The sequence below is a fragment of the Parus major genome, chromosome 1 (genome assembly GCF_001522545.3).
Source record: "Parus major isolate Abel chromosome 1, Parus_major1.1, whole genome shotgun sequence".
In the NCBI taxonomy this organism is placed as follows: Eukaryota; Metazoa; Chordata; class Aves; order Passeriformes; family Paridae; genus Parus; species Parus major.
The window spans coordinates 102,678,773-102,696,043 of record NC_031768.1 but is presented as its reverse complement, the minus strand read 5'-3'; the positions used below and the strand labels follow the sequence as shown (position 1 = coordinate 102,696,043).

The window sequence follows — 17,271 nt, the reverse complement described above, 5'->3', positions numbered from 1 at the left end:
ACCCTGTCCAGAGGTATAATGTTTCTGTCTAATAAAGGAAACATATAAGAACTCAGACTATAAGACTCTCACTTGTTGGCTCAAGGCTTTATAAAGAATTTCCATGCCTCTGAAATGTAACATATATTTACTTATCATCCATTTTATTAGTGGAGTATCTCTCTTTAAACTTGTCAGTTGTGTATTTGGCGACATGTAGGCACAATAGCTTTTAACTGTGTTTATCAGACTCATCTAGAGACAGTATCTTCAAAGTGGCTTTCTGAACTTTCCAGATGTAGTTGAAATATGTGATCTTGTCATTAGGAGTTTATTTATTACTTTTCTTTCTTTGCAAAGCTCCCAAGATGGATTCCAATGTATATACTGGATAGAAAGAAAAAAACCCAAAGTAATTATTAAACATAATTTCTCTTGGTTAGCTGTTGTTGCTGGGTTTTGTTGACTTTGCTTCTTTGTCAGCTGGGTAGCTGCACTCAGCAGACTCCAGGGTCTGACTGTATGAAGCAGTTCCCGTTTTGGTAACAACAGATTCCTTGCACAAGAGAGCTGATGTTCAAAGCCAGTGCAGTTACCACTGCTCATGTTGAACAGAGTGTGGAATTTGACCTTTATGAAAGGATTGCAAAGAGGCTTTGAAATCCCTGTAATGATATCCACGGAAAACAGAGAGGAGCTGGGAACAGGGAAGTTTTAGTGAGTTTCAGAGAACAGCATATTATGCCCCTCCCTGTCCTATGTACCCTCTGCCACCCTTCAGTTCCTGAAGAAATGTGACTACAAAATTCTGTGATATTTAATTTTTCCCACTTCAAGTCTCTCTTAATAATACACAAACGTGTTCCTTTTCCTTATAGTCACCTCACAGTCTTTTGTTAGAAGGATCATCTGTGCTTGTCTGATTCAAAGGAGGACCTTTGGCATCTATTTATATGCAGTGTTGAAGACAGGATGCTGAGCAAGAAGGCTCTTGGATTTAACCCATTATGGCCATTTTTATGCTACATAAGGCATTGAGAGTTACATTCCATGCAGGTTATCCTACAGGCATCTCTCCTGATAGCATGGAAGCTTGTGTTTTCAAAATGTAGCACAGCTTTCCACTCTTCGTGGAGAAAACTCATATATTAAGAAGGATTTGCTCAATGTCCTTGTGTTGCTGTCTGAAACTGCAGTTTTGGATCCTGGGAAGGCAAGACTTTGTACAGATGGATTTCACAAAGGGAGCTGTGTCTTTCAAGGTGCCACTGCAACCTAATAATCAAAAATGAGGAAAAGATAGAAAAGATACCTGTACTCTCTGATGCCTACATCTCCCTAGGATTATACTCAAGGACATATTCTTCTGAGGATATGCAAATGAAGTGCTTTGAGCCAACATTATGGGTCAGATTGACTTTATTACAAAAGCAGTTATGTTTTGGGGGCGATTTTAATGGCAAATGAGCGTGGACATGGGAAGTTTATTTTCTCTCTGTGTAATAATTCTTTAAGCTGCCTGGTAGCAGATGTTGCTGGTCTCTTCCAGCCAGCTGGTGGGCTCCCAGGCAGAGTCTGTCACACGCTGGCGTCACATGGAGCCCCCATGCACTTGCAAATGCTCTGATCCCTGGAGAGGCATGGGGCTCTGGGGGCTGACATGCTCAGTCGTTGTGCTGAGAGGTTCTGCTTAGGAATTCAGGGCACAACATAAACCTAGCTGTGGATTGTGCCATTCCACCTCTTTTTTTTTCCTTTTTTTTTTTTTTTTTTCCCCTCCTTTTCATAAGTCCTGGATGTGATATGTTTCACAATGATATGTTTCGTCTTATGTTGTTACTCTCAGATTGCACGTGTGAGAACACAGCATCTCGAAAAAGATTTACAAACACGGGTGCGGTGACTGATGGCACTTTATTTGTGAAGGAAAAGGCATATGTTTGCCTTGTGGTGTGTGGACCAAAATCCAATGAAAAGTGAACTGACTACATCAGTAATAGGCGTGTTATTTACCCCTTCCCCTCCCCCGCCCCCAAAATAAAAGGCAGGAAAATGCTGAATGCTTTGTGGAGATAACATACAATTTATTGATTCTCTCTGTATGCTTTATGGCTATAATGGACTTTATGAAAATGCTAAGCCTGTCCATTTTATCTTTGTAAATAATTGACTGAGAACACTGCTCTAAATTGGATAAGTGTAATGAGATACATGCAAGAAGAAGAGTGTACAAGTAATTATATGTATATGGTACATTTCAGCCCGTTTTGGCAAAGTTCAAATACATTTCTTCATAGTGTCTGAAAATTAGAGATCTAATTTTTGGCTCAAGTCTGTTGTCACAACTACCCTTAGCTCTACTGTAATTTGCATTTCAAGTGTACTAGAATCTCTGAGCACCGCCTCTGCATGTTGTATGATTACTGTTAATACTTGATTTCACAGTTATTTACAGCTTTGATGTATTGCTTGACTGTTGCTAATATCTCATTTACTATTCTGACCACCCTGAACAGCCCTTCTACATGATACTTCCTGGAGTGTCTAGTCTTTATCCCCTGGCTGTAACTTCTAATTTCTCTCTGGCTGTAAAACAGTCTCATACCTTTGCATCAGAAAGTATTTTTACTCTTGTGTTGCAGGGCTCAACAAGGATACCAGGGAGCACAGCAACACTTCATAGTCAGAATATGGGGACCTTTAGTGTCCTAAGGAGTTGACTTGGAGAAGCCCAGGTTCACGTAGCTCCAGGTTCCAACTAGGTGTAAGGCCACGTATATTCTGCCTAAGTTCAGGTTCCCACTGAAAGAAGAACTCCATCCTCTTGCTAGTGGTGTTTATTTCCCCCTGGCTTTTTGTACTGGCACTTAGTTTATGTGGCTGTTAAACGATCCAGACAAAGGATTGATCCTGCTGCAAACTAATCTTGTATTTCTTGTGGTTTGCTTTTTGGGATAGTTTCCTATCCTGCTTTAGCATGCAGCTGTGAGAGGCAAGTGTCAGCACAAACAAAGTGGAGGAAAAATTGACCCAGCTCAGGAGGGAGCACAGAGAGGACCACCACTTAAATGTCCTGATGTATGCTACAGGTCTTGGTTTGCACACTCACTGGGAATTGGCAAATGGGAATTGCTACCTCGTATGACAGCAGGAGTCTGCCAAAAAAGTGATTGTCAACATTGCTCATCTTTAAATGGCAGCAGGTTCTGTCCCCCCATTCTGTTCCTATTGACAAGCTCTGTCTTTCATACCGGAGATTATGTGAAGTCTGGCACTCTAGGCTTTGTAAAATGTTCATCCCTGCTACAAGCACCCAGTGGTACAAGTTACATAAAGTACTCTTTACAATGTAAACTGGCATAGGTAAATGCCTTACAGAAGATAAGCATAATTATTGAAGCCCTTAGGCAGAAGAACCCATAACATTTGCCAAACAAAAATGCAGATAATTGGAATATCTGGCTTAGCACACTCTGAAATTGGCCTTTGGGATCTTAAAATCAGAGATTCAGTCTTCCTAGTTTGGTGAGTTGGATTTCCAGTTGGGAGATTCTTTTAGCAGAGCTTAGGTTTTAAAGCAGATATATACTGAAACCTCTCAAGGCTTTGCCTTGGGATCTGCCATGGGAATTATATTCCTAGATAAATCAGAGTGTACAGCCAACTGCAATTTGAGAGAGTTAAGAGAGGTCTTAAGTAACCAAAGGCAGCTAACAAAAATAGTTAACACCTCCCTCCAGGCTACTTTACTTTTCCTAGACTGTCACAGGCCTCCAAAGAGGCGTTCAGATTGTGACTTAAAGTTACCCAAATCTAAATTACCTGAAACTCTAGGCAGGCAGGCAGGAAACAGTCAATGTCACATCATGGACCATAGATGATCTCTGAATAGTAATGTCTGGATAATAAATCCTGATAGAGATTTATTATCCATTTGCCTATTGAGTCAAATAGTTTGGACAAGACAGAATCTGAACTACAGAGGGCTGCTGCTGGTGAAACAAAAGAAATGGGTGGTAAATGAGGTTTATGCTGTTAAATCATGCTGATGATTTTGGCAAAGTTGATCATGGTGAGCCCTGCAGAGCCTCACTCACTGGGCACTGATGGCTTCTGTTCCCACAAAATTCACTTCCTTTTGTGACACATTGGTTATCAAGCAAAAACTCAGCCACAGTTGCAGGTAAATACACATTAGGAGCCAAAGGGAGAAAGCTTTCCAGAAACACAGCAATTAACTGAAAGCTAGATACTTTTAATTTTAGAATGTTTATGTGAATCTATACATGTTGGTGGACAGAAATGCCTGTCTAAATACTCTGAAGTTTGCCCTGGAGTGATGTGGCAATTACCTGGTTATGAGTTGTGCATGTTAATTTCTGCAGGTGATTTATCTGGTTTATCTGGCTTTTAAAGACATTACATTTTCCTTCTTTTTTTTTTTTTTTTTTTTTTGATGCTTCTATTTTCACAACAGAACACAGATAGCATTCCTATAATTATGAGTGAAGGGGGAAGTGCAGGCAAGAGTTGACAAAGAGAAGCAAGAGCTAAAGGTGAGGTAGCTTCTCAGGTAATCTGTGAGGAGAGATAACAAGAGAGGCAATAACATGAAGCAGTGCAGAGATGTGGCCAGAGAGGCAAGCAGAAAGGATACTTTTATCAGCATTGTTTCAAAGCAGCTATTACAGTAAGTACTAAAAGAGGAAAAGAAGCAATTAAAGTAGTGAAGCGTAACTGAATTTTGAAATGCCTTTCAATAATTTGCAGGACAGGAACTACATCTTTACCTGAGCAACTGGGGCATGTTCTGGATGTGTCTTGCTTACCTGCTTTCAAGAGAAACACAAATACAGAGACAAATTTTAGTTTAATTTATAATTGAGAGCACATGCTTACAAATTTGTTAATAAGACCTACATCAGAACTTTCAATGTTACAAATGTTTTTGGTAGTGGGGCCTGAGCTAGGACAAACCCCTTCTGTTGTCAATGTGTTTGAGTGCTTGTTTTGTCTGAAAAGTAACCAAAGATACAGATTATATGAGACTTTAATATTCATTATTATTTACCTCTGAAAGATTCAGCTGGTTTGCTTTGTGATTGCTTTTGTAAAAGAATTGCTGCATTGTAATCAATTTGCTTTGTGCGGTTTAAAATGTCAGGGACATTTCTGTTATTTAACCTGCAGACTCCAGCAGTATGGGATGAGGCAGAGTTTTTGAAGCAAGGCTATTTTAAGGACTGATTTCTAAGAGATTTCAAGTTCAGCATATCTTAGTACAGTATATGCTTTCTTATTGTTTGTTTTCTTTTTAATTGAAAGTCAAGATGCTTTTCAGGCAGCATCTAAGATACATTAATTGAGGTGGTTTTTTTCACTACACTATTTATCCAGTCATTCTTTTAAATGGAATAAATACACACACTATTGACTGTGATCACTTTGAGTATTGACACTGTTTGAAAATTCATGGGAAATACTAAATATTTCTTTGTTATCAAAACACATATTTGAGCGTAGAATTCAATTTAAATGTCATAATCAAAAATAGTTAAAGAAGCAAACTGCTCTCTGCACTAATTTGAAGAACAAACTTTTAAAATTAAACTCCGTGGAGCTTTTTTAGATATGTAGGCCTCTCTTCACTGTTGGTTGAGTTTATTTAAAAAGCTTTTCTAGTCACCTTTGAACCTAAATGATTTCTCCAGATGTACAGAAGTGAACAATGTAAAAATCTTGCTGCTTCAGCAGAACAGGATCCAGCTGGCAGGGAACTGGATCTGCAAGTCATTGGTTACAGCTGTGTTTCGATTTATGTGATGGTTGAAAAAATAAATTACTGGATTAAATGGTTAGAAAGAGGACTCTTTGTTTAGCCCTTTTGTGGGGACTGAAAGTGTTTATGGTGCTGTTTTCTTCAGAGCCTTTGCAAAGTAAGCTGGACAAATAGACTTATTCAAAACTTGTCTGAAATGTTGTGCATTCAGCTTTATTTCTTTACAGAAGAAACTGTATGTTTTTGTATAATGCTGTCAGCCAGTAACCATTTTTAAGGTCTCTTGGCCTTTGAGAGTGGCAGTAGCATTTTAGCAATGTCTTGTAGGCATTGCAGTTTATCACTGGAAGGCAGTTTCCTTTCGTTAAAGGTTTTCAAATGCATGTCTTGGCATGAACACAAGTACATGTAGGGACCCTGTCAAACTCATAACTTTTTAATGGGTTTAATATTTCAGCTTTGTATACCACTTACCTTTTGCTCTACATAATAGTGCTGATGTAATTGTAAATTGGGTGCACAATAATTTACAGAGCAGCCACAATGAAATCAGAAACTAATGCCAAGTACTGGGATTATCACATATCTTATTTTAATGTTCTAACTATGGTGGTTATGTCTTATTACCTGATATACCAGATTCTGCAAAGATTTACATGCTTAATTTTACTGAACAGTTCCACTTTGTTTGATAGGGCTGAGTGGTGCATAGAGCCCATCACAACTTTGTTAGCTATTTCAATAGGAAATGTGTTGGGGTTTTTAAATTTTTATACAATTAGGTTTCTTTGAAATCTCACAAACTGCCTTTTCTTACTGCAGGTATCTTGTGTTGAAGGAGTTGAGATGTAATATCTTCCAGCGAAGTCCCAGCTCCATTGAAGTCACTGGGCATTTTGCCACTTGCTTCTTTTAGGCTACATTTTCACTTTTAAAAGTGGGTTTTAATGCTTTTACTTGTAACCAGTATCCCAAGACCCACAAATGATTTTTCTTAAGTAGTGAAACTGCTAGTGAAGTGTTAGTGAAGTGATAGGCTACCAAATGTGAACAAAAGATCATATATTAGACCAACAGGAGTTTTGAATGCTCCTTGCAGGAGCTATGCAGAGCAAAATAATAGCATAGAACTTTCAGTCATAGCAGACAGTGAGCATATAGTGCATTTTTTAAAGATTTAGCTGGCTTTCAGTATAATAGTTTGCAAAGCCAGGAGCTTTTTAGCACTTATATCTGTTTATTCAGCAATATTTCCTAGTAATTATTTTAGGCTGACCATTAGTTTCCTTTTACAGTCATAAAGCAGTCCGTAGCTGACACCAAGTATCAGTTACATCAAATTTATTAAAATATTTCTAAAATGGTGCATAAACATGGAAAATTATGGTCGTGATTAGATCATAATTGTTGTCCTATCAAGATCTAATTACTTTTTTTAAAAACAATTTGCACAAATTCTTTTCAAAAGCTTGCCTTTTTAAAATCCTACAAAGCACTGATCAAGGAGAGCTAAATACCTGAACAGGAGTTCCAAGGCAAAAATGAAATCAAACAAGTTGGCCAAGTTCCATGATAAGCCACCCTCAGAAATACCAGAGAGAGGCTTAAAATATTTTAAATATAATATTTCCCCTCCCCCTTTTCTTTCATTGTTGTCTCTGAGCAGCATTATTACATTAAGAGCCATGCGACAGAAAGTCGTGGTGATGCAGAATAAATAACCATAATGTATCAAAAGCAGACAAAGGTGTGATTGATCTGTCTGGAATTGGCAGACTCTTTCGCTGTGTCAGGCTGTTTCTTTGATCAATGAAGGTATAGCCTCTGACCTTTAAAAAAAATCAATGAGATTGATTGAAAGGAGAGAGAGAACTATGAGAATGCAGGATAGCTTTAACCTTCACTGTCTAGAAAATTTAAAATATTCTGGTTTTTCAGTCATTGAACTTATTTTGTATTTTCTTCTTAAAATGCTTTGCTTTTCCCCAGGCTGCTTTTGAAATATCTAAAAACAAGGTTGTAGAAATGTTGTGTCTGAATATTTCTCACAAATGTTTATATTTAGATTGCATTGTTAAGAAAATAGGAGTGTTTTGTCCTACAGCAGAATTCTCTACATTCTCGTAGTGTTTGCAGCATATACCAAATACCCTTAATTTCCTTTTACAAGCTCAGAGTTTTATGTGGCAAATACACACCCCAGAATCAGTGCTCAGAGAAATGGTTCAGGTCATTTCAGAGACATTATCTACCCGAATAAAGGGACTTGTACTGCCCTATTTCAGGATCAGGCCCACTGGTGATTGCAACAATAGTGTGTAACCAGCATGGAGGGGTGACTTCTGCAAACAGACAGAGGTGATCTAGTTCTATGTAATCTTGTGTTTTTATCAATTATATATGTGTGTGTGTATGTATGCAGGTGTAATTACAGGTCAGGAAACAGTAAAAATGTCATACTGGCAAATTTACTAAGGGGAATTTTTAAAATAGTGCTCAGCACTTTACATCTTTCTTAGTGAACAGACTACAAATGCAGACCCGGCTGTTTAGGCAGAAACAGGTTTTTGAACAGTTGGAATTTCATTTTTGTACCGGGCCTTTCCTTTCTTCACATTGTGCTGATGCTGTGTTAAGTAGTAACACAAAGCAATTAGTGGAGTATAAAAAGTATTCATAAATAGAAAAGTTCATTCATTCATTACTTCATACTCTCACAGCTCAAGGAAACAGAGGTCAAAAAAAGGTGTACCTATCACAGTGGTTTGTTTTCACAAATAATTACTTTTTTAATTGAAAGTGTCGGTAAAATCAAGGTCTATTGAATAGAATTCACACAAAAAGTAATTCAAACTGCAATAATTTCTGCTGTCATATGTCTGTGTTTTAATAAAGGGCAGGTAAATTGACAAGTCAGCAAGGAGATCGTATAATAGCATTCCTGGAGTAAGATGGAGCTTGCGTAGGAAGAGAAGGATATTGCTGATTCTCTGTAATTTTATTTCTGTGATTTCCTTTCTGTAATAGATTGTGTAGGCTATATATATTTTCAATACTTCATGATCAGGTGGGAATTTCAGCTAAGTTAAAAAAGGCACTCTTACTAAATTACAAGATGGATTCTGGATGTAGCGTTTCTAAACAAGAAAATAGGAGGGTAGATTTTTTTTTATAGCAAATCTGGGACTAGATAGTTGTGGGAATTTTCTGAAGTATTTATCCCCTTGCTGTTTATCAACTAGGTGAGAAAGTGTTAGGGACAATCATACAGAACTATGGTGTAGGTAATTCCAACTAGGTGCAGGTCATTCTAACACAGTGTTATTCTTCTAAGTCATTTAAATGCTACATAAAGAGAATCGTTATTTTATTAATATCCTTTCCGTGTGCACTGTGATGAAGAAACTTTTGCTTCTAGAAAAAAGAAAGGGATGAATGTGTTATCTCCCAGTTCGAGCACACTGAGGATATGAAGATGAGAACTGTAAAACCAGAATAACATTTGATATTAGTGCATTTCTCTCTTCTCATTAGATATGTTTTGATTTTGCTCCAATGGTATCTAATTCTCCTCATCTCATTCTCTTAACATTACTATCTGTTATTCCAGAGAGTCCTTATCTGTCACACAAAGTTTGCATTAATATTGCAAATCATCTCACTCTTGCTGCTTAAGAAACAAAAGGCTCATCCTGTATTTGAGTAGATTTTGATATCTGACATGCATGTCCAGCCTCACCTCTCCTCTCTCTCCATCCAGAAGCAATAATCCAGGAAATATCTTCTTTTTTTCTTCTTTCTTTCTTGGGTTTTTGTTTTTTTTGTTGGTGGTGGTGGGTTTTTTTAAATTTTTGGGTGCTTTCAGCAATGGCTGCTCCCCTTTCTGTTCCTCACCGACACAAACGGCATCTTTCCAGTGTGGATGTGGATGCTGTCCCCTTGTGGATGATGCTCACAGTCTGAGCTGCTGCCTGCAAAACTGAGCAGTGCCCTTCAGCCAGTTTAAGGTGGTGTCTGGTGCAGTGCATTCATTTAGCATTACTAAGGGACAAAATTAAGGTTCTTTTTGTTTCTTATCCCCCTGCCAGCTAAAGCTTTCCCAGAAAAGAGGCAAAGATGAGGTCATTTTTTTTCCATCTGTGAGGGGTCAGTGACTGCAACCAAGCTGTTCCTGGCTGAGGTATAAGCCTGTTAAAAGGCACCTATGCTAGCAGCTGAATAATTTTTGAGACCAAATTTTTTATATTTTTACTAATGAAAACAGCAGGTCATTCAATCCAGCAGTCGATCTCAAATTATAACCTGTTTTAGACAGCATGGAGCCCTGCCCAGACCCCTGGCCTTGGCCTTTGCTGCTGCTGTGAGACCCCTGTTTGCTGCCCCTGTCCCATGCCCACTGCTAGCATCTCTAGGAGCACAAATTCCTCCCAAAATACCATTGCCACAGCTAATTCTGCTATTTGGTATTCTCAGTGCTGTCTGGACTGGGGCTGTGCATTCGGTCTATCCAGATGAGGAGCAGATCTATGGGTAAAAAAGGTGTGGTTCTGCTTGGAAACAGAGGCAGTGTGTACAGGCAGTGATGTAAGTGTAAATGTAGCAGTGTTTTCTTTTGCTGTTATTATTGAAGTCTGACAGAATAAATCAGACTTAAGAGACCCAAATTCTGGATACCTGCTGCCTGGATTCTTTCTTTACTCCTGAGAGAATGAGAGACGGATATGTGAGAATTGCTGGAGCATTTTTATGAAAAGCTCTTAGATCTTTTTCTGCACAGGAATAATAATAAAATAAAATGTTTAATGGTTGACATTTAATCTTCATACAGCAAATAATAATTACAGGCAATTTAAAGTGGTTCTGCTCATAGACAAGCCTGATGGTTCTTTTCTCCTTGCATTGCATGAGGATTTACTGTACTGTGGATGGAAAATGTAAATGATGGGCAATTCTGTGAAATTCAGACATGCACACAGAACTGTCTCTCCAACTTTTTCACACTTACCTTCAAACTGAAAATGGATTTTCCTGGTGGCTGATTAACCAGAAATGAGTTGTTTCTAACTAGGTTGTGGGGAGGAGGGTTCTGTAATATTGGATTAGTGAAATGAGTGAACTGCTTCAGTTTAATTCAACTAGTCTTCTATTTTTAATCTCCAAGGAAACAGCTGAGTTGAATGTTAATTAAACAGCAGTCTTTGATCCACCCAGACACTCCCAGAGGCATAATAATAATATATAAGTGCACAGCAGCACATATATAATAGGTACACTTAAAGGAGTGCATCTAATCTCACCATATTCACATTTAAAACATTTCTTGCTGACCCACTCTTATATTATTTAAATAGGGAAAGGAAAAAAGAGGAGAAAATGCTAAACTAAACTTTGATGGTCTGAAGGTAGGGCAGCAGAGCAAGTGTGCATTCCTGTTACGAGGATGTATAAGGGTTAATGACTAGAAGAGTGGAATCAGGAAAGACCTTAAGCCCAGATCTATGACAGTGGTAATTGAGCTGATTGATTACGACATCTTGTTTCAGACGACTATTGATTTAATCTAGTCTGCAATCCCATTGGCCCCAGAGGTGCTCCCGAGTGAGGCTCAGCACTTGAACCTGGGTACTCTTCCCTACTCACCGTCTGGATATAAATTTCCAGAATCTGAAACCATTTATAATTTTCACTCATCTTCATCCTTTTATTCAGAAGCTTCTAATTTCATCAGGCTAATGTTTTTAACCATTGAGGGGAGAGGCACAGGGAAAATGAAATGGCACAGACTGAAAAGGGTGGGTTTTTAAAAAAAAAAAAAAAAAAAGACAAGGCAGAGAGCCGGGGCTCTGTGGCCAGTATTTGCATCTGTTGTCTCTGATTCGCAGAGCTAGCAAAGGCTGCTTTTGGAGGCAGTCCACAAAGCTGGGCTATCAGTAGGCAGTTTGCTGTACGCACACGTTCAATTATTAAAATAGTAGACTTTTTTTCTTTCTGATAGCCATAGCGAGGTCATGACATTAATTTATCCAGGGTATTGTGGGTAACTATACAGGAAAAAAGCATAAAGGGCACAGATGCTGGAGCAGCAAAAAATGGATGGGTCTGAGCAAAAGGAGATTAAGAGGCGATGACCAATCTAATGTACGTATAGCAGTAAGAAGCCGGCATCCGTCACAGACTGTTGATGGCAATAAGTATTTTAAGCCATGCTGTGCATGTGGTAATTTTTATTTTTTATTTTTTTTTTATACCTCAGTGACTGCTAAGCTGAATGCTGTAATCCTGTATTTTTTCAGTTTCCCAAATCTGATTTTGGTCTTGTTTTTGTTGTCTCATGCTTGGCGCTCTTCACTCGCTCTCTGTCTGTGGGTGTATGTCTGTCTCCGTCTCTCCCTTTCTCTGAGATTACAAGCTTAACTGTTTCCTAATTGTCTACTTTCCTCCGTCCTTTTTGTAAGAAATTAATCACCATCACCACGACTGGTCCCAAGCGCGCACTAACTGGGCTTAGGGCGTGTACCCGGCGTTTTGGCTTCCTTCCTTTATTTGGGGCTGTGTAGCATTTTCTTTTGGACCTTTCCTGCAAGTGGATACCCTTCCCGTTCGCTGCTGCTGCCACAAGGTTGCCAAAAAAGTCTACCTGAGCCGGGACTGCAGCGCTGCACACTGGGACCTGCCCGCCCGGCTACGCCGAGGGCTTCCACGGCAGCAGGCAGCTCTGAGAATAGGCTGGTGAATTGCGTATCACCTGTCCCCCCCCTCTGGTAAATAATTTCTATACTGCGAATCACAGTGGTGTGGTATTGTCTGGAAAAGTAATTGCCAAATACTGTTGGCGTAAAAAAGGGAAAAGCTGAAAGACTGTCAACACCATAAGCCATTAAAGTCCCTTGCCTTAAGAACAAAGGAACAAGGTAAAAATGCACACAATGATTATGCTCTGTGGATTTTCATAGCCTGTCAGACAACTTGTGCCTGTGTTTCAGTTATCAGCCTTTGTGCTTTGTTTTGTGTTGTGTATTTTCTATATGTGTCTTGAGTTTCTCCGTGTGTGTACGTGTACGTGTATGTGTTCAGACTCCTCTACCAAAATGGAGCAAATACCATACACAAAAATACACAAGTGGGGCTCAAACATTCATTTTCAGTACTCAGTGTGGTGGTGCGGGTGTATTGCCATTGTTCTCTTGCAGTGTTCCCTCTGACGCAAGCAGCTTCTATTTTTTTATTTTATTTTAACTAAGAAGTCTAAAATAAAAGAAAAGAAAAAGAGGAAAAAATGTGCATAGTCCAGTTAAATGCCAATTGAAGCCCAGAAACTCATGATTTCAGCACAGTGAATGGTGATTCAGACCCTGGCAGGGTTTTGGCTATGAGACAATTCCTACTTATAAAGAGTACAATGAAGCGGGGGGGGAAGATAGCATTAATTTTGAGGAAGATTAATATTAGTCTTTTAATGTTCATTATTTTCTGAAGAAGTGAATTCTTGTTGCTTTTGAGAGCTAGTGTGTCCTTCCCACTGGTATTTATTCGAGCAAAGGAAAAAATGAAGAAGGCGTAGAATAAACTCCTAAGACTGTTCAAGAATTACTGGCATTATTTCTCTCTACATCACGTGTGAGCCTGGGTTGCCTGCTATTCCTGAGGCAGAGGATCGAGGATGAAAGTCTGTGTGTCAGAGCCTGTTTTCACAACTGCATTTGGAGATCTGTCTTATTGATTAGGAAAAAAAGGGGGTGGGAATAGGAGTGTGAGGTGAGGGGAGGACCGACTGACTACTGGCTTATTGCAGCTCAAGACATTTTCTTCCGGAAAGATGTCAAACAACTGAGACACAGCAACAGAGGAAGTAGAAAGGTGGAAAAATAAGAAGAGGGACCCTTTGGAAGAAATGAAGGCATTCCTTATGAGAGCCTTGAGGTTTTTTTGGTTTTGTTTTTTTTTTCTTCTAACATCTGACCCACAAGGGCTAGAGTGACAGCGTCATGCAAATGCTGCAGTCCAGCAGGTCTGAGAGAGGGTGGATGCTAGAGAGTGAGTTAATGTTAATGATGAGTGCAGTGAAAATACCAGCCGATACCACCCCCTCCACACACAACTGCTCTGAGTCAGCATCCGCTGCTTTGCCGTGCCTTTCTGTGTGTGTGTGTGTGTGTGTGTGTGTGTGTGCGTGTGTGTGTGCGCATGTGTGTGTGTGAGTGTGTGAGAGAGTGTGTGTGAGTGCTGTGACCGTGTGTGTGTGCATGGAAGGTAAAGCCAGTCAGTCAGTGAGAAGCAAAGGTACGTTTGAGAGCAACTAAAATCTGACTGATTTCCATCTTCAGAGCATCAGATGTATTCCCTAAAGAGGATGGGTCTATGCGATGGGGGTGGTATAATTATGTTAATGTCATATTTATAGAGGGGAGAGATTTTTCATTCTAATTATTGATTTGAAAGCTGTGGTCAAAATTGTTTGTTAAATCATGATCAGCTTTGAAAAAAGAAATTGAATGAAATCTAGGGACTGCTATACATATATCTCTCTCATATATATATATATATATAGTTTGTTTCATTTAATTATTTTGTGTCTGAGGCATAACTGATTGAATGGTGCACAGTGACAAAGAAACGGCTCTTATATAATGTTGCATTATATCATCAGCTGAAATAATATTGTAAATAATCCAAAATGTTCTGAAATCTGAAGTATCAGTCTGGAGGGGAGGGTGAAGGGCAGGGGTGGGGGTGGGGGGCATTGGCAAATCTTTTCTTCGGCAGAGCACTCTGTACAGCTTTCTTGTAAATGGATGGTTCACCTGTTCGACCAGCAGAGATTCTAATTCTTCCCCCCTCTTCTCTTTTTTTTTTCCTTTTTAAAGCTGAACGGCTTCCCGAGGAGCTCTGAGTTTTCTATGCCAGATTCTGCTCCAGTGGCTAGGACCTTTATGGCTGCTGTTTCTTTTGCTCTGGGATCTGATGGAGGAAAAAAAAAAAAAAAGCCACGATGGATCCTGTCCCTAAAGTAGAAATTTTATTTTTCATTCTGCAAACAAGGCTAAAGATCGGAGGAGAATGAATGCAAAAATATTTCAGGATTGTGGTCATGCCATAAAAGTGTTCGGCTTCAGAACAAAATTATTTGGGAAATCTGAGCATTTCTTCTTACTGTACCGACAGTATTTGAAAGTTATGTGTGCTTTGAGTAAGCTGGTTCAAGTGACAACAATCTCTGCATGTCAATGTTTTCTGCAGCTTATGGAGTGAAGGCTAGTTTTGCTATTGGAAAGGAAGAAGCTTTTTCTAGCAGTCTGTAGAAGGATTAAATCTTGAACATGGGGAAGAGGCAAAAAGTGAATACACGCCCAAAGGTTATCCTTGCACCGTGAATGGGTTTAAAGTACTTTGTAACCCAGGGCCCACCTGAACACCAGGACTAAAAGTATAATGGGGAAATATTTCAATTAGAACCCCCTTAACAAGCATTTAATCCTTCTTTCAGGCATTAAGAAAACAGAATAAAATTGTTACTGTACAAATCTGCTGGAAGCAGATTTTAACCCATTTGTAGACGCTTCCCTCTGATGCATTTTAGTAACATGGCTACTTGCAAGACAAGGCAGTGAAGATTTTTATCCTGTGCTCTTTGTTTTTTCTTTTCAAAAGTTCAGGACTATACTCTGAGCAAAGTCTGTTCGGTCAGCTGATAGATTGTTTGAATGTATGTATGCGTCTTGCCTGCTTATTTGATCTTTTCTGCCCCCTACTTGAAACTGTGGTTTGTTTATCTGGGGGGAAAGAGGTGGTGTTGATTGCGGGGGGGGGACACTGGTTTTAGGGTTTCTTTTGGGTTTGGGGTTTCTTTCTTTTTAACAATAGCAGTGAAAGTTTTGGTGACAGCGATTATGACTACTAAACAATTCAGTTTATTGGAAGACGAATTCTACTGGATCATATCGGACTTTTCCTAGTCCCTGAGACCCTAACTTGTGAGGTTTTTTAGCAACAATCACAAGTCAGGCTCTTGGGACCTAGGCGGAGGGGAACCAGCAGCTTTGGACTGTGATTGTTTCTCTGCAGAATTTAGAGAACCAAAGGAGCTTTCCTTGCCTGGAAGGGTAAAAAAGGAAAATATTCTTATTTCAAATGTTAAACATCAGACCTGTTCCAAAAGGAAAAAAAAAAAAAGAAAAAGAAAAAAGAAAAAAAAAATAGGAAAAAATCTAAACAACTGTTACCCATTGTGCAACATTAGGATGTTAGATATTTATATGTTTAGAAAACTGGGCTAGATCTCATGTAACATTTAGAATTAAAATTTAACCTGAATGTTAGTTTGTACCTAAAAACTCCCCCCAAACAACAAAAACAACAAAACGCCCACTCAAAAAAGATACTAAAATATACAAAAGACTTTCAACCATAATATTAACACTCATATTATTATTATTTTTATTGTAGACAATTCTGATAGATAATTACCACAAAGTATACATTCATCCTTACTGTTATAGCATTAATTGACTTTTAAAAAATAAAGCATAAACACTGATGTTTGAGGCCTAGAAAACATTCATTCTATTGTTTGAATAATGATTTCAGTCTACAGGAAAACTGTTGCTTAGCTTTTCCTGTAACATGGAACAAAGAGTATTTTGTCGTTAGTTGCCATCCTTTTTTTTTGTCCAAGTGAGAACACAGTATGTCATTTAAAATATTCTCTCATTTAATTTACATTTTAATCTGAAAGAGAATATTGGTTTAAAAATCATACTACAGCTTTAACATCCCGCTGCACTCAGAAACGTATTTATTGTACCTGTTCAATTTAAAGTGAACCACAATACTCTAAGCACCAGACCCTACTTCTAACTTCTCCATCACTTCTTATATTTTTTATCCCTCTGAAAAAAAAAAACCAGTGTGAGCTGTACTTTGTCCCTCATGTGTTAAGTCCTTCCCTGACTTTGCATAAGCAGATTCACAAGCACATGAGTTATTCTGCACTGTTTATTTGTCTCAAAAATTTGCTCTAAAACACATATTCTGATTTGTATTTCTCAATATTTTATAGGTGAGTTAGTTCTTAGTATTTTTTCTCTGTTTCCTGTGTCTAAACAAGATGCTGCAGGACTTTGTTGATACATCAGACTTCACTGAAACAAAGGCTTCACACAGATCAGGCATCTAAACTATTTGTTCATTTCAAAAGTGGTATTTTGGCTGCAGTATATTTTTTCCACTTGTGTGGGAGGAATTGTGTTTTATTGTAAGCATCAACACTATTGTTAAAATAAATTGTTCTTATCTGTTAGTATAATACTTTTTCCTCTTGTCTTGTTTTCTTAAGAGACAGAAACTATGCTCAGTACATAGTTTTCAAGTTGCTCAAGATATAATTAGTCTTTAAATAGTCATAAAAAATATTGCCTTAGCAATTACAATGATGATACAGTTCCTGTAAATATGTAATTCTTTTCTTCATAAACTGTCAATCCCACATGCTAAGAACACCCAAAAGAGCTACTTTC

At 38.5% G+C, this 17,271-nt stretch overlaps 1 long non-coding RNA gene across 2 annotated transcripts in view; it reads left to right on the top strand.

Annotated features, from left to right (window-relative positions):
- Window positions 1-17,062, top strand: part of LOC109022696 — a 225,364-nt gene extending 208,302 nt beyond the window's left edge. For both annotated transcript variants that reach the window (XR_004499659.1, XR_004499660.1), the window contains one exon: window positions 14,623-17,062. This is a non-coding gene — a long non-coding RNA (uncharacterized LOC109022696). The remainder of the gene's footprint in view (window positions 1-14,622) is intronic.
- Window positions 17,063-17,271: the final 209 nt, after the last annotated feature.